The 16,768-nt window shown below is 41.4% G+C and overlaps 1 protein-coding gene and 1 pseudogene across 1 annotated transcript in view; both read left to right on the top strand.

Annotated features, from left to right (window-relative positions):
* Positions 1–6,764: 6,764 nt before the first annotated feature.
* The window catches only part of luzp1 (leucine zipper protein 1), a 50,531-nt gene continuing 40,527 nt past the window's right edge, over positions 6,765–16,768 (top strand). The window contains exon 1 of the mRNA XM_023407447.2: positions 6,765–7,077. The gene's annotated coding sequence lies outside the window, so the exon portion shown is untranslated. The remainder of the gene's footprint in view (positions 7,078–16,768) is intronic.
* The window catches only part of LOC111655918 (U2 spliceosomal RNA), a 215-nt pseudogene continuing 145 nt past the window's right edge, over positions 16,699–16,768 (top strand).

Genomic DNA, 16,768 nt, shown 5'->3' with positions numbered 1-16,768 from the left:
TGGGAGTGTTTTAGGTCAAGACGAAGGAGGTGTGAACTTCTTACAGCCTTCTAGGGAAAACCCCACATGGTGCAACCAGTCGGCCCACTCACATGCTTTGGCGTGTTACTTCCTGCCCGTCAAAACGAAAAGAGATGCCCACTTTGGAGCAATCTTGGAGTTTTGCGGTTGGTTTGTATATCCTTTTCATAGAAGTGTGTCTTATTATTCTGAGCAAGTGTAGTGTGGTTTATTAAAACACGAGTTCTCTGTCAACACCACAAAGCAAACATATAAGCCATATTTCACACAGTTTCTTTTTTTTGCCTTAAGAAAATAACTTTACCAATCTTTAGAGATATAATAGGTTTATTTAAAAAAAAAATGTTAAAGAAAAACTAATTACAGAGGTTTAAATATTGCAATGATTTTACTTATTTATCATACAACTTCAACAAAAATCATTTCCAAATAGGTAATTGAATGCATTCATTTCACTTCTGCGTATTAAAAACACACTTTATTCCCTCGGGTTATCACACCACCAACTTCAGTGACAAACACTGAAAGAAGAAAAGTCAACTTTCTGAGCAGATGCTTAAGTTTATTTATTTATTCATTTTACTCCTACATTTAACCTTTCATTAATGAATTAATCTGTAATTAATTTACAGGCTGTCAAATGTCTGATTAAACACGTTTCTAATTTCTAAGTGAGTCATGACTGAGACTAATAGCATGAATGATGACAATTAATGGCCTTGTATGAATTCAGATTTGATTGATGTTTCATTTATTGTCATTAGTATTCCTTCTTCCGTCTTCATACAGCCCATCTGGGATGTGCACTTAAAGGGGGAACGTCAGATTTTTTTATGGTTACACCCACTGTGTTGTCCCCATGTTTCCACCTTATGTTGGCACACTACATGAAATCGTATGACAAAACACATCAATACACATACGCTTGTATGCACAAGGATTTGATGTGCATTTTCATTATTAATACACATGATGATTGATGCGAAAAGACCACAAATGAGACCATGTGTGTGCGCGTGTGTGTTTGTGTGTTTGTGTGATGATTTTCATCAAGGTTATATATGGATAAGTGCATAGCTAGCTCTAGCCTCTCATCACCATTATCGAGATAAATCTTTTGTGCATGTAACAGTGATATGAGGTTAAACTGGGTCTTACTCTGGCTCATCAGCAGCTGAGGCAAATGTGTAGTAATGCACTTTAACCACATGGGGGGAGAAAAGGCTAATAGAAAAGAGCAAAGGCCTCTCCTCCATCAAACCGCACAGTGCTGGAGTGATTTTAGCCCAGGTAAAGCTCCACACGGCACTGTGTGAACTACATGAACCACCTCTCTCTCTCTCTCTCTCTCTCTGTGTGTGTGTGTGTGTGTGTGTGTGTGTGTGTGTAGTTCAAAGCAGCACCAGCCCTGTCCTCTTCTCCCTGGTGCCACAGTGTAATTCCTAGATTAAGGTTAACGAGCCTCCCCAACCTTATTGCTGTTATTATGGTTTGGCAGTGGAACAGGAGAACAGAGCTTTTTGGTGGTTGTGCCCTGCATGACTGCCAGACATGCTGTGCCATTGCTTGGTATACAGGCCTACGCTGTAAAAAATCTTTTCACATACATCTTGTTGCTCGGCTCGTGGTTTGGGTGTGGATTCAAAAGATTCCACAGCAAGTCACTGAGATTTGTTTTGGTCATGAAATGGAGAGTATCTTATGTGAGATGTGGTTTAGTTCAAAGTATGGTATTAGACATGTGTAATGGTTTTTAGATATATCCTATATAGTGTAGGACATTAAACAGCACTTTAGCTGAGACAGCTAATCTTTTATCACTAACTTAATGTAGATACATGAGTTTTATTAAATATTTGGCGTTAATTCAACTCAGAAATTGTACACCATTCTGATATATGTTAAACTTATGAGCATTAAGTTTATTCAAGTTGTGTGACTAGGATTGATGTGTGTTCAAATCATGATGTACTCCCAAGCATGCTTTGTTGGAGGGTTAAAACTCTCCAGAGACCATTCTTTCTAGTAATAAAAGAAAACATAAAGGATAGAAACTTGCTGTAGGAATAGTACATATATTAAAGGAATAGTTCAACATTTCGGTTATTATCTTTCTTGCCGAGATTTAGATGAGAAGATTTTAAACTAGTCTCACGTCTGTACAGTAAATATTAAGCTGCAGCCAGCAGTCTGTTAGCTTAACTTAGAACAAAGACTGGGAAACAAGGGGAAACAGCTGGCTCTGTCAAAAGCCAAAAAAGTCTTCCAGGCTAACTTTTTCCCCCTGTTTCCAGTCTTTGTGCTAAGCTAAGCTAACCAGCTGCTAGCAGTGGCTTTACATAAAAGTAGTATAACTTTTTAAGTTAAGTCACAGTAGTTCTAATAGTAATAAAAATAATGCCAACCATGATGGAGATTAATATCTACTTCAGTCCAAAACTCCCTACACGTCTAAACTCATTAATTAATGAGATGTCTTCTGCAGCCATTTGCATTGACTCTGGTACAAAGCTGAGCAGAGATCACCATAATGGCCATGTGACAAAGGAAGAATTAGCTCTTCAAACTGAGAAAATAACTGGAAACTGGTGGGCAGATTTGGCTGTGATGATTGTCAATGTTGTGGTAAAGGAAAACCAATGAGTTGAAACTTATTATAAAACTATAAATCATAGCAGCTTCAGGTTTACTGAACTTTTATTCTCGAGCTCAGTGAGCTCAACTCAGCTGATTTTAGATTTTCAAAACTCACGAGACTTTGACCAAATTATTCAAGTTTAGTTCAGTTAACTCAAATGGGAAACAATTGTTGTTTTCTATTGAATGGTCTAGCAGTGTTTTACAGTGTAATGTTAAAAAACTGTTGTATTCAAATATAATCTTCCTATGTTGTACTGGCAGTAGTGCTACGCTTCACAAACTCTTTCATAGGCTTTACACCTGCCTCTGGTTCCTGCCTGCATGCTATTTGATTCCTTTTCTCAAACAGATTCTTCTGCACGGCCTCTAAATGCCCCTGAAAAATGGAAAAATAATCAGATACAGATTCACGCAGGTGATCCCTGATGTTCTGCACTGCAGCACAGGGCAGTCCAAGAATTCTTCCTCTAAAAGGAGTGGTAGTACTTTCAGTCCAGGTGTGCTGAGACACAGAGAGGGAATGCTGCCAGGACCTCAAGAGCTTTTTTTTTTATGGGATAGCTGGCTATCACCCTGTAAGAGCTATATAGTCAGTAGTCAGAGTCCTACATTCCTCAGGGAGGCAGGAAGGGAGGGAACTGCCTGTGTCGAGCTCCTCTTGTCCCATTAACACCTTTCCCAGTTGCTCCGTCACCTGACCTTGATCCATGACACTTTGCCTTTGGCTGCTATGAAATGCCCTAGCAGGATATTTTACAATCAGGTAAGCTGTGGCTGTACCCTCAGGCCATTTCAGGAGAACAGCAAGAAAGTGTGAGGTTGAGAATTGATGAATAAGTAGTGTTTAACTGCACATCTTGCCTGGCAGAGGGTTCTTGGCAGACCAGAGAGTGTAGGTCAGGCAGATTTACTGCATGCCAGAGGCCGAGGTTTGAGGAATGTCCCCCTGCAGTGAGAGATAGAGGGCCATGTGAGGCTGAGCTAGGCAGGCCGAGGCATCTGTACTACAACATAATATAGGACATGACAGTAAGACAGGAACTTTTTCATATCTATCAAAGGATTTGGAGCTCTCTCCCTCTCATGGGACATTCTGTCTATTTCCTTATTAAAACATGAAAACCTCAAATATTAGAACTCAGCAGGAGATGTTGGAAGTCCTCCGTTACTGATATATCTCGGAAAATGTGTCCTGATTTTGAGCAATTGATATTGATATAACAGAATTGTACAATTGAGGCTGTTTGCAAAGAGCAGCTCTTCAAACATAGCTTGTGTACGCTGCATAGATGTTAAGGTTACACAATGATACACAATGTCGAGCTTGCAGAGCTTGACAACATCAGATAAGTACATGTTTCCCTACATGACAAGCTGCCCCACATTTTGATCCATCAGACTTACATCTGCTTAATACTGGCCATAACCCACTCTGAAAGCACAGTGAATTAAGCACATTAATCCTCGTCCTCGCTGTAAAAAGGACATAAAGTAGGAAAGCTCTGGTATTAGCCATATTATGGATTCAAATCGTCCTACTCTGGTTTCATTTTATTTCTTACATGCTGGTTTTGTAGTCAAAATGATATTGTCAGGTGACCATTGAGCTGATCCTTGCACTCTGTACTATTGGCTGCTTGTTATTTTGGCGATCTACACGGGATTCAGTCTCTGCAAGTCTCTCCGGATAAGATAAAATACCTGAAATGTGAAAAGCAAGCAGCAAAATCATTTAAACCTCCATCTTAAAAGACAGTCTGCTAGATAATTTGATTCTAATTTGTGCTGTTAATCCACAAATTCTTATTGGAACAAACAAGTAAATGTTTCTGGCTGGTGAAGGATGTTTGTGATCAGGAAGGATGTTGGCCAGAACACAGCTCTTCCTGAATCAGCTTGTCCCACAGTATGCATTCCCTGAAACCTTGTCCTCATTCATTCGATTGCAGTCTGTGTTATGCATTTGCATTTATATCATTTGATGTATTAAGGCGAATTCCCGAAATGACAGAAACTTGTCTGTGCATGAGCCAAACATCTCGAGACGGATGAAACATGACCGATACACATTCTCATAAAAAAGAGGCATTTTCCATGCCTATCTCTACTTATATGTCATCTCACTGTTTCTATTGCCCTGATGGATTGTTTGGTGCTTTGTTTCTTCATAAATCAGTGGTTGTTTCAGTGTCTAGAGTGGACCAGTACCTCTGGAAAATGAGGGAAAAGCCTGTATTCTACAACTGTATTCCTCTCTCACACTGTGCCTTTGTCTTTTAAGACACATTAGCATAAGAGAAAAGACACAGACACACATAACTTTTATACAGAAATATGTAGCTACTGAAATATATATTCACATACACCTGTGCTTGGCTCTCCTGTTGTGGTGTTCAGGTGTCCGGGCATGTCTGGTTATGACTTTGGCTTGCAGCTGCCTCTGAAAGGATTTAATTTCTCTTTGATTACTTGGTATCTTTGGCCTTTCCCCTACCTGGAGAGAGCAACACTGTGACATTAGACCTAGCCCATTGTTTCAAATGATATGACTAGAGCAGTATGGCATTTTGTAGAGATGTGTTGCAAGGGGGAAACAGAAGCTTGACTGTGGGAATCTCAATAACAGACTGTTTTTATTGCGCAATTGTTTAAATCACACCAACACCGTCAAGGTCACTGATAGCCTAAATGGGAGGCTTTTAACGTCCCATAACTGTATCTTTCAGCCTCCCTTTCTCATAGAGAGACAATGTCCTATTGATGTTACTGTTAAGCGGTAACGAGGCAGCATAGATTTGGTTTTTGATAATAACGCAGAGCCCTAAAATGACGACAGTGTTTATTAGCCTACCTCCTGTACCACTGAGTAAAGCAGTGATTTGCAAGAATCCATCTAAACAGTTCAAGAGATATAAAAACAAACACTTCACTGTGTGAGTGTGTGTGTGTGTGTGTGTGTGTGTGTGTGTGTGTGTGTGTGTGTGTGTGTCTGTGTTGACAGGGTGTCTCCTGGTTGGCTGGCTGCTTATCACATTCATAAGAATTAGGAGGTATTTTATGATCACGCTGAAATATTTTCCACAGTTTTGTAACTAAAAGATAATGAACATACAGTGAAGAATTTGCTGCCCCACCATAATCATGCTGTAACAACAGAGTAAACAATACACTTGAGTTATTATGTGTGTTACTGCAGTGCACTTGAAGGTAGCGCATTCAGTGGCATCAGTTAAAACCAGGAACCATGTCCAGGTACAGAGATAAGATAGAGGTTGCACTGAGTGACACCACAGATTGATCCGTGGGTCTGTGTTGAAGGCCAGGCTGTCTGAGCTGCTCTGGGTTTGGACTCAGGGGAAGAAAATGGTTCAGGCTGCTATAAACGACCCAGCAACCGTCCAACATCATCCATGATCACAGAGCAGTAGATTGAGAATAGTTAGATAGGACGTGGGGTTTGGGGTGTCACTATTTAGCCTACAGGTCATCATATCATAGCCTGCAGATATCCTATGCAGAATAACCAGCTTTTTTATAATAATGCAATAGGGATTTATAATATGTCCATGCTACTGGAAGCTATATTTATAGTAATCTTACTAGTATTGTTGCCTCCTTTGCTTATTTCAGTCCTGTAACATTACTACAGATGTTTGGGTTTATTATACTTTTGATGATACTTAATCCCTGTATCACTACTTTTAATACTGGGATAGGGACTTACATTGTGATACACAATGGTAAGCTTAAAGTAAGACTGTGTTCTTAATGGTATTTTATATTCCCTGTGGTATCACTAAAGTAGTGCTGTGGAGACTCATACTGACCATATGTTGCTCAGTGCTGTTCATCATATTGACAATTTATGGTCAAAATGTTTTGAGTGAGAGAGAGAGAGAGAGAGAGAGAGAGAGAGAGATTAACTCTGAGTTTATTAGGATACTTGGACTATCCACACAACCTCATCTTGGGTTCATTCCTCCTCACCGGCCAGACTTGCCTCTGTCTGTTGTGTGGGGGGAGAGAGGCGGGACCTCGAAGCCGGGAAGGGCGTTCTCTTTGCGGCCAGACCGGGCAGAGTCATCCCGAGGGGTGGGTCCTCCGGCAGCAGAAAGGGAAAACCCACCTTTTTTCATTGTTAAGGACGCGGTGGAATGTGATGGTTTGATCTCGTACGGGCCAGGGAGGGGAATATCCGAGAGGAAAGGACCGACGAAAGCGTATTAGGGAAAGGGGGGAACTAAAAACGCAGACCCCCCTGTCGCCTCCGACTCTCTGGTCTTGTCTAAGAGTATGTGGATGAACTTGTCCTCGCCGTGTCGGCAGCAGCGAGTCCTACCGTCCGCATGAACTCAAACCGGGGGAAGTTGTGGATTTACCGTATCGTTTTTCCGACTCGGCGGTGGAGCCGCTAAGGTAAAGTTGGAGTCTTTTTATTTCTTAGTATATTTTGTGTAGGACGGGGAACATGGGAAGTGTATTTGGGGATTCAGACAGCGGCTTCCTGAGTTGGACCCAGTGAGTCGGGACTGCAGAAGTCTGAACTGCGGCAAGTTTCTCAACCCTCCTCCTCCTCCTCCACCACCTCCTCGTCCTTCTCCTCCCCTGCTCGTTTTGTAGCCAAAGGGAAGCGTCCAGGACTGCGGCGAAACCCTCAGGTGCTTAAAATGCATCTCATTTTAACCACTTAGTTCTTATTTTGTTTACACGTGGCTGTTTTTTTTTTTCTTTTCTTTTTTTTTTTTCTTTACAACGTTTCGCGTATCTGGCGGCATAACTGTGACATGTTTGCGATTCGCTAGTGTCTACGCACATTATAACGTCAGGCTTTTTTCTTATAGGCTCCTGCATAAGAAGCTGTAGTTCAGCGGTGTCGTTGAAAACAGACAAAAGTGTAAGTGTAGATTGCTTGTACCTGTTCTCGACGTTGATGTAGTCCATGTTTTGGCCAATGCAGGAATTTTATGGTATTTTTTTAAATTAATGAAGTCAAATGTTTCAGTTTCTGTTGTTGACTTTGATCAATAATCAACTAAGGAACCACTGTTCTGGCCCCATTTCTACTAAAACACCTGGACAAAAAGCAGGAAAACTGTGCTCACACATTCACACCAACACATTTCAATGTTTCCCACACTTCATAGTATGTTCACAGAAAGGACATACTGTAGGCCTATGTTATGTGGGAAATATGATTTATTTTAGCTTGAGCAGTTGTTCGTGTAAGGCGGCATACACAGTATATTGACAGGTATGCTTAGGTATGGACGAGATGTGGAAAAAAGTCACAATGTAGGAACTATGAAATCATAATTGAGTACCAATGTTTACCTAATGTACTTGTGTGTAGATCAGTGAAGAATTAACAGAAAGAGCTGGATGAATATCACCGTAGTGATTTTACATTAGGGCCGATTACTGGAACACCACATCCTTAATCTGTTGAATGAGTTCACTGTTGATTAAGGCCATTTTGACAGCAGCTGGAGGACACTCTGAACATGTAGTGACAAATGAGTTGTGGCACATGTTCCTGTGTGCACAGTGGACAACTATAATATTACACATAACACAAAATAACTGAATTAGCCCTGGATCTAGTTCAGGAAACGAGAGTTGAAAGGGTTTGTAGTTGATGGACAAATTTAATTAAGGAAAAAATAAAATGCCAAATATTCTCTGTTTCCAGCTTTTCAAATGTTAAAATCTACTTCTTTCATCTGTTCTTTAACTGTGATATGAGTATTTTGGGGTTTTGGACTGTTCATCAGGCAAAACAAGAAATATGAGGATGCAAATCACAGCTCTGGAAAACTGTGAAACTTTTCTTCATATGTGATGGAATGTGTTGTGATTAATAGACTACACATGCATGTATAAGAACAAGGTGGTAGAGCCTGAACAGCATGTCCCCGTGTGCTGCCTCACCAGCACAGTACTTGAGGTGTGTGTGTGTGTGTGTGTGTGTGTGTGTGTGTGTGTGTGTGCGCACTCGTATGTGCGCATGTGTCAACAGCAGAAAAGGTAGTTGTAGTGGTAGAATAATAATCTGCCAGGTGGGGCTTGTAAAGAGCGGCACGGGGAGGGAAGGAGATGGAGGGGACCTGCCTTGACCTGTTTCAGACATGGAGGAGACAAAAAAATTGCTGATGACTTTCCAGTAAGGCTCCCCCTCCTAGCCAGCTGTAGATTATACCAGCTGAGCTACCAGCTTGTGCTGCTGCGAATCCACTTTCCTCCTGGCCGCAGCACAGGCACTTGCATGGCAGCTTGTCGTGGTGGTAGATGTGTGAGAAGGGTTTCCTTTGGTATTTTGGTTGGGGTGGGGTGCAGGGATTATTACACCGCATGTGGAGGGAATGTCAGCAGTTTATGCTGTCAGTTTGGAAATGTTGGGAGAACTGCAAAGGGAAAATCAAATGAGAGTAGCAGCAAAGTGAAGAGTGAGATGTCTAAATTTTCCCTGATCACCGCTTGCTCCATGCATTTATAGTCTTGGGAAATTATGCTCCCAAGTTTGGTTTGGTCGCTCTAGCTCTCAGGAGGGATGATTCCCTCTGAATGCCCCCTTTGACCTTCATCCCTGTAACTGAGCATGATTGCTAAGTGCAGTGATAGTTGTTCATGCTGACACAGTTGGAGTGCCACCACCACCTGTTTTGTGATCTTTAAAGTCTCCTACATACCAAGAAGTGAAAGTTACACAAAGTCAGAGTTGCACCATGTCCTGTCCAGGAGTTGTCGCCTATCATGCAAAGTAATAATCATACCCCTTTCTCCTCTTTTATGACCTGGGCTATACCACTCATGATTGGTTTTCCACTCTGCAGAACGCCACGACCGCCCTATGAAACTGCCTGCACTGCTTTGGGTGAAACCCAAAACTAATCATTATGGGTGTCCAATAAGGGTAATTATCAGACTAAGCACTGGACCTGGGGATTACGGAGTGGCTAAATGACTGCTCTGGGGATTAAATTAAAATATTGAGGTTTTCTGCCTGGGAGAATCAAACCGCTGGGAATGTCAAACCCAGCCCGTCGGTGGTAGTATTACTGCCACTCCGCACATCAAGGTTTATACATAGAGCCCCCGCTGTTAGTGTAGCTCGAGCACATCAGTGTGGAATTACAGGACATTAAGATCGACGTCATGTGTTGCAAGTGCATGCAAATAAGAATGGATATTGTTATTGCTTAGTTGGATGGAAACACATATTGAGAAATTCCAATATTGTCCCAATAACCTGTATTATTATCACAAACTGAAAAAAAAGTTGGAAAAACTATTTTCCAATATTAAAACATTAGCTCACCCACAGAATAGAAAATTTCAGTGTTAATGTCAACAAAAATCCATGTAATGAAGAATACTATTTTGCATTGTACATCAATGTAACGATTATTTTCATGATTAATCGATTCATAAATGTCTATTACAATTTCCCAGAGGCTAAGGTGACCAATTCAGATTGCTTGTTTTATACACCAGTCCAAAACCCAAAGATATTCAACATATTATCATGACAAAGGAATCTATCAAATCTTCACATTTGAGAAGCTGAAACAAGCAAATGTTCACCAATTTTTTGTTGCAGCTTTAGTTTTCATAGTGAAAGACAGTTTAAAATGTCAGTGAAGGTTGTTCCTTCTCAAAGGAATAAATGAGAAAAGAAATGTCAGCACCCACATACACAGATGTGTGTGTTGTGCAGTGTAACCTATATGTCCTAATAAGCTGTAACAGATAGCTCAGATATAATTAGGACCGGATGGTGTTGGTGTTGGTAATTATAAGTGGTAGACTCTCACTTTTAGCCTTGGTAGGTAACCCTCTCGCCCGGGAACAGAACAGCAGAGGATGCACTCACAAGACACAGAGTGATATTGCAGGCGTTACAAAACGGAGGCCTCCTTGAAATAGCACAGCTGAATCATGGGCTCTCAGAGGCTTGTATTTAAGCCCACACACAGTCTGTGAGTGTATATCCTCTGTGAGTGTGTGTATGTGTGTGTTTTGTTATAATGAAAGAATGGGCTCAGCATCCGGGACAAAGGCTGCTGTTGATGATACGCAGGCCAGCTGGAGTTGCCGTCTGCCTGTTAGCAGACTTGCAGGGAGATGGGTTAATGCCATAAAGATGCCTGTGTGAGACTGTGCATGTACATACTGTATCTCTAGAGTGTGTGTGGGAGGTAGGAAGAGATGAAACAATTAGAAGATTAATCTGTTAGTTGGTCAACAGAAAATTAACCTGCAACTGTTTTTTAAGCAACAGTTCTCCCAACATGTTTTTTCCAGTTTCTCTTTTGCAAGAATTTTATGCTGGTCTTTGTCTTTGGTGATCGTAAACTGGATATTTTGGGACTTTGGACATTTGATTGTACATATTTGAGGATGTGACCTTTGTCTCCGGGAAATCATAACGGGCATTTGTCATTATTTTCACAATTTCATGGACCAAAATGATTTGATCAGTCAAGAAAGTAATCGGCAGGTTAATCAATAGGTAGGAGCATGCATGTCAGCTGCTTGTGTGCTGTCCACGTCTTTGTTCACATATCTAGCCTCTTTTTTGTTGCTGATCTTTAGATTTGTCTTGTAGAAATGATAAGAAAAATCAGCAACAGTTAACCTATGGTCAGTTAAACATTTAAGCAGTTTGTCGTTATCAATCATCAATGCCCTGCAGTTTCTGCTTGTCAGATTTGATGAGTTGCTGCTTTTCTTTGTTTTAACAGTATATCAATTTGAATTGAAGAATTTGCACTTTGGAATTAACAGGATACTAAAACTTCCCATTCTGGGAATTTGTGATGAGCATATTCACTATTTATGGTCATTTTATACACAGAACTATGATCAATGATGAAAATATTCATTAGTCGCAGTATCGTTTATGTGTACAGTCAGACCTTTCCTTTGCATACACAAATTCTTTTGACTCTTATCTCCTTCTGTTTCTTCTCTCTCCTCCACTGGTATTCCTCCTTTCCTTCTGCTCCTTTTCCCACTCGTCCCTCCACTACTCTCTTTTGTCCCATCTTCCTGCCAGCTTTCTTTATCAGTGGTGGGCCAGTGGCAGGGCAGGGTTCTGTGATTTCAGCTGTAGTTCAAACCACTTGAACTTTGTGTGTATTCGTAGGTTCATTGTGTGCGCTCCTGTGCGTGCATGTCTGCGCTGCAAAGCACTTTTGCCCGGCACTGCTGTTCCCAGCCATGTAGATATGTCATCAGATACTAGAGACTGAGCGTCAGTCACTCAGCGAGTAGTAGCCAGAAGCACATATCAGCGCCAAGTGTTCACACGCCTTGCTAAGGCTCTCATTAACACATACACCAACACGCAGAGCGACAGATATGTGCTCTCGCTCTTTAAAGAATTCCATGTCAAAGGAAGAATGGATTGTGTTCATACAACCTCTTGTGTATGTGTATGTGACTGTGAATAGATCCCCCTCGTTAGTCCTGCAAAACGTGCCAAAACAGCCTCCTCATTACCAGCTGCTTTGGTGGGCTCTCTGTCCTGTGATGCCGTGGTCACTCACTTAGGCCTCACCACTCTGCTGTGCTGCAGGTGACTGTGAACCAACGTCACGGAGGAGGCTGCAATTGCATGTGACTGTATAGTGTCCAGTGCCCTGCCACAGATATCCACAATAACACGGGATTGCCTCTTGAGATTGTTTAAAAGTTTGTAATTTATCAATATTATAGATTATGTGTTGTATTGTAGTGTTTGAGCTGGTTTCTTTCTTTCCTTAATTTTCTTTAATTTCAGCAAATCATAAGTATTCACATCTGAGTTTCTTATTCACTGCCCAACCTCTCTGGTTGTATATTGTGTGTTGTTGATGTAATTTGTGTTAAAATGTTCAGCAGACGATTGTGTAACTCTTGATTTCCATTTAACCATTAAGCTGAACTGACATCTCTGGTATTTACTGACCTGCAAAAGATTTTATTGAGTGACTGGTTGGTTATCAAGTATGTTACATGAATAGGTGGTTATGAAATGGGAGTTTTCACACAAATTAGCAGAACCAAAATCGGTGGTTAGTAATTTGTACTGTATGTATCACAGCTGTGCCACTGAGGTCATTGCAATAATGAGCCATTCAGTTTAAACAAAGGAACTGTCTTTGAAACGTTTACTGAAACGTTACTCGGGCTTCTGTTCTCTGCTTCCATCTTAATCCTTGTATTCTCATATGTGCGACGGACCAGCTAGCCAGTCGACGCACAGATGGACATTGCCGCTCATTTGTAATTATGAAGAAATCCTCGCAGCTCAATGGAAAGCTATAATTGTACTTTCCCAGTTATGACTGTAAATCCTCCTGGAAGCCACAGTCTACGCGGCCAAGAGGACAGCATGACAGCATACAGTCGCTTCAGACCCCGTCACTCTTTGCACACTTTATTGTGTCGTAGATTTAATTTAAAGTTGATAAAATTGAAATTTCTGTCTATCACTCTGCACTCAATATATGACAAAGTGAAACTGCAAAAGTATTAAGAATCTTAAACTCTTATTTACAGAAGTGTTTAGTATTGTATTTAGTTTGCTGTGGCTCCAAATTGTGATCAGGTGTGTCCCGTTTGCTTTAATTATCCTTGATGGACTGGAATCCAGCTGTGGCAAACTGAAGTGATTAGACATAGACACATACCTTGTGTATTTAAGGCCCCACAATTCACACTGTATGTCAGGAGAAGCCACTGTATACAGGACCTTTCAGTTGATAATTTACCTTATGCTTGGTAAACTCTGGTAGCCTAGACTAACTGAGATGTCTAAAACTATAAAACCTTGCTTACATCATGTGTAGGTGTCTTTTAAAAGAACTGTGACATTAGCAGTATCTTGATAACATTTGCACTTCTGGTCATCGTTTATGACAAACAGATGTCTTCAAAGCTCCTCTATCACCGTTCCTCGGGAATTATCCACAGGTTGTAATGCTGACCCGTACCAGACTTCCAAACTGCCTCCTAGCGCCATATTTCAGGAATTTTAATTTATGAACACCCATCGCTCCCCTGCAATCCCCAAAACCAGGCAGCTGCCCTGCTGTTGACCATGTGAAGGTTCTTAAACTATGGCATGTAACCGAAGAGGGAAAAAAAAACCTCATCATCTGGTCTTCATTTTGGCTTCCCAACCATCCACCATTTCCTTATCACACTGGAACAGACAGACGTAGTTGCCACTGAGTCCATAGATGCTACATCAGAGTATAATTTAGTATATGTAGTACCTCTGATTGCTGTTTCTTGTATGTTTAATACTTTTCAAGTTTTGTACCTACTTCCAGTTCCATAGTTTTGATCTTAAATATTCAGTAAACCTAACTGTTAGTCTGTTAGTTTAGTCTCCAGACTTTACAGGGCAAGGTTTCTCATGTGAGTCATCTTTTGAAGTCACATATCTGTTTCTTTGTCTTATCTTTAGTGGATGCAACCTCACTGCAGCCTGTCACAGGTGCAAATACTGTAGATAACCTGTATCACGGTAGTGCTTTGTGTATTTTATTTAGGTTCTTACACGTGAAGCGCGACTTCTTCTATCTTTCTTTCAGGCTGTCTCTTTCTCTCACACCCTCGGCCCTCCGTGCTGAGCGCCAGTTTATTTAGCACAACACTCCTGCCAAGACTGTGTTTGCAACTGTTTGATATATCCTGATAGCTGCAGGTGATAAGTCCTCTAATGTTTAATCTGCGGCCTGGCCAGGACAGCTGCCCCACATGGCTGGAGTTTGGACCACATTGACTAATAATGTGGGTCACTCCTCTACTGTGTTTGTGTTTTACATGCTTTCAGGTTGACCTGAAACACAGGAATTTCCGCATTTCGGATTTTGAAAAAAAAAAACAAATTTCCAACTGGTTTTTGTTTGGAATTTGGATTTCTGTTAAGACATTTCATCCTCCTACAAGTCGTTTTACAGAAGTTCCCTTGTGTGCCTGTTGTGTTCCTACACTGTACAGGCTCCTCAAAAATGGCTACCTCGTTTATCCTGGAAGAGAAGAGGAAAGAAGTGCAAAGGAAACAGACTTCAAAAGCATGTAGGAGGCACAGCAAGGCAGAGGGAGGGAGGGAGGGGAGAAAGGGACTGAGACATTTTAACAGGGGAGAGCTAAAGTTAAGACATTTCTTGTAAATTCCTCAGCCACACTTTTATTTTTTTAGGTGTTCTCCTCCTCAAAGGGCCAATATTTCCCTTCTCTCCTTCCGATTGTTATCTTGTCTCACTCACTCTCTCCCTCTCTTTTCTCCTTGCTAAAGAAGAGCCCCCCACCACCACCACCACCACCCCCCTTTCCTGTCACTCCTCCTCCTGCCTGGTCCAGGAGTATTTTTGGAAGTTAATGAAAAGAGAAATCTGAACCGCTTACCCTTAAAAGGCATGTCTGGGTCAGCTGGGTGGAAACTTGTGTTATTAATGCCCTTAACATTTTCTATGTGAGTGGGTCATCTGCGTGTGTTTGGTGCTGTGTACAGTGCAGGAATGCTGTGGGTTGGGGGACTAGAAGGGAAGGAGGGTGGGCTAACAAGCAGGCCTACGTCTTTGGGGGGGGGGGGGCTAAGGGGCATATCTGGCATATTTCAGGAGCCATTCCAGTCTGGTTCAAGATGCATCTTTCTTCCTAGAGATCAGGCTGAGCAGCCAGACAGCAAATGATCGAGGAAGCGGAGGAAAGGTGAACATCACGCTCTACTTCCCATCAGTCTTGTGATGCTGGTGGTGGAAGATGTTGCAGACTTCACATTAAAAAAGCCGCTAACACAGGTGGTAAAAAGATACGAAAATACCACCTCATGCCACCTACAGATGTGTCCCCCCCCCCAAGTTTATAACCTCAACAATATCCTTAAAAGGCTAAATGTTGAACCAAAGTCCTTCACCCAGCAGCACGGTTTGTATGTTTTGGGTACCATCACTGCTATTTAATGAGTGTTTATGTGCTGAGGGCTGTAATATGTCTTTTTCAACTTCTCCTCTGTGGCATTATAGTTACAGTTCTCTCCCCTAGAATTTATGATGTTTCAGTCATAGTTATTTGCAGCCGGGTGGCTACTGACTGATGTGCCAATTGTTGGCGGAAGTTCAGTGTGGCAGTACCAGTCCAGGGCTCAGCAGAGGTCGGGTTCATAGCGAGGTCAATTGCGTCAACACTGAGGGCCCATTTGGAGCAGAGTGTACAAATATATACTTAACAGGGCCAAAACTTCAATCCTTGTCTCTGAAACTCAAGGCTTATATAATCAAGGCTTGTTCATTTTTTATGTTGAAAATAGTGAATTCTGTTTGTTTCTAATATCATAATGACTCACTCACACACTGACCCAAACTAAACTCAAAAAAGAGTGAAGAATTGGAATATCAAATAATGCTTTTTGTTGGAAGTTTCATTGTCCTGAGACTTGTGCTGCTGTTTCTGGGTGAGGCCCAGAGAGACGACATCAAACGTTGTGTGGCTGTCTTGTCTTTGTGCTTTGATGTGTCTGATGTCACTCGTAGTAGAAAAATGTGGATTAGGGAACCACTGCTAACGGAAAACTATGACAAATTAAAGGAAAAACCTGAATAAACAAGTGGAGAACAAATGCAGATGCTCACAGAATGAATAGTTTAAGTATGAAATTAATGTGCCCACTAGATGAAAGTCTTTTGAAAGAATGATGTTTGTCCCTCCAGCTGAGCTTCAGAGACTTCATGTAACGATACCAAGGCCTACGGAAGCTGGCTTCTTGTGGTGGCCCAACACCCTACGTAGACATCCTATGTTGTTTTTTCCTTTTTAATTTGTCACTTATTTGTACTCGCAATGATTCTTTATATAGCACTATATGTACTGCAAAATCCATATTTACCTTTCTACAGCCTCTAGCTGTATACAGAGAAAGTTGTTGACAGCTGGAATGAAGATAATGTATATTGTGGGTTAAATTGAAGCTATTAGCCACCTATTTGAGATATTTGAGAAGAAAATATTTATTTTGAAGATAAAGTATCAACCATTTGGAATGAAACCCCTGTCTGGAAACTCCAGGAAGTTACTGGTCCTGACCAAAAACATATTCTGGCCCACAAACCCCCCC

Source organism: Seriola lalandi, unplaced genomic scaffold (assembly GCF_002814215.2).
Source record: "Seriola lalandi dorsalis isolate HSWRI2012SDOR001 ecotype SW California unplaced genomic scaffold, Sedor1 jcf7180002054335, whole genome shotgun sequence".
In the NCBI taxonomy this organism is placed as follows: Eukaryota; Metazoa; Chordata; class Actinopteri; order Carangiformes; family Carangidae; genus Seriola; species Seriola lalandi.
Note: the sequence above shows the minus strand (reverse complement) of the source record. Positions and strands in the feature narration are given on the sequence as shown.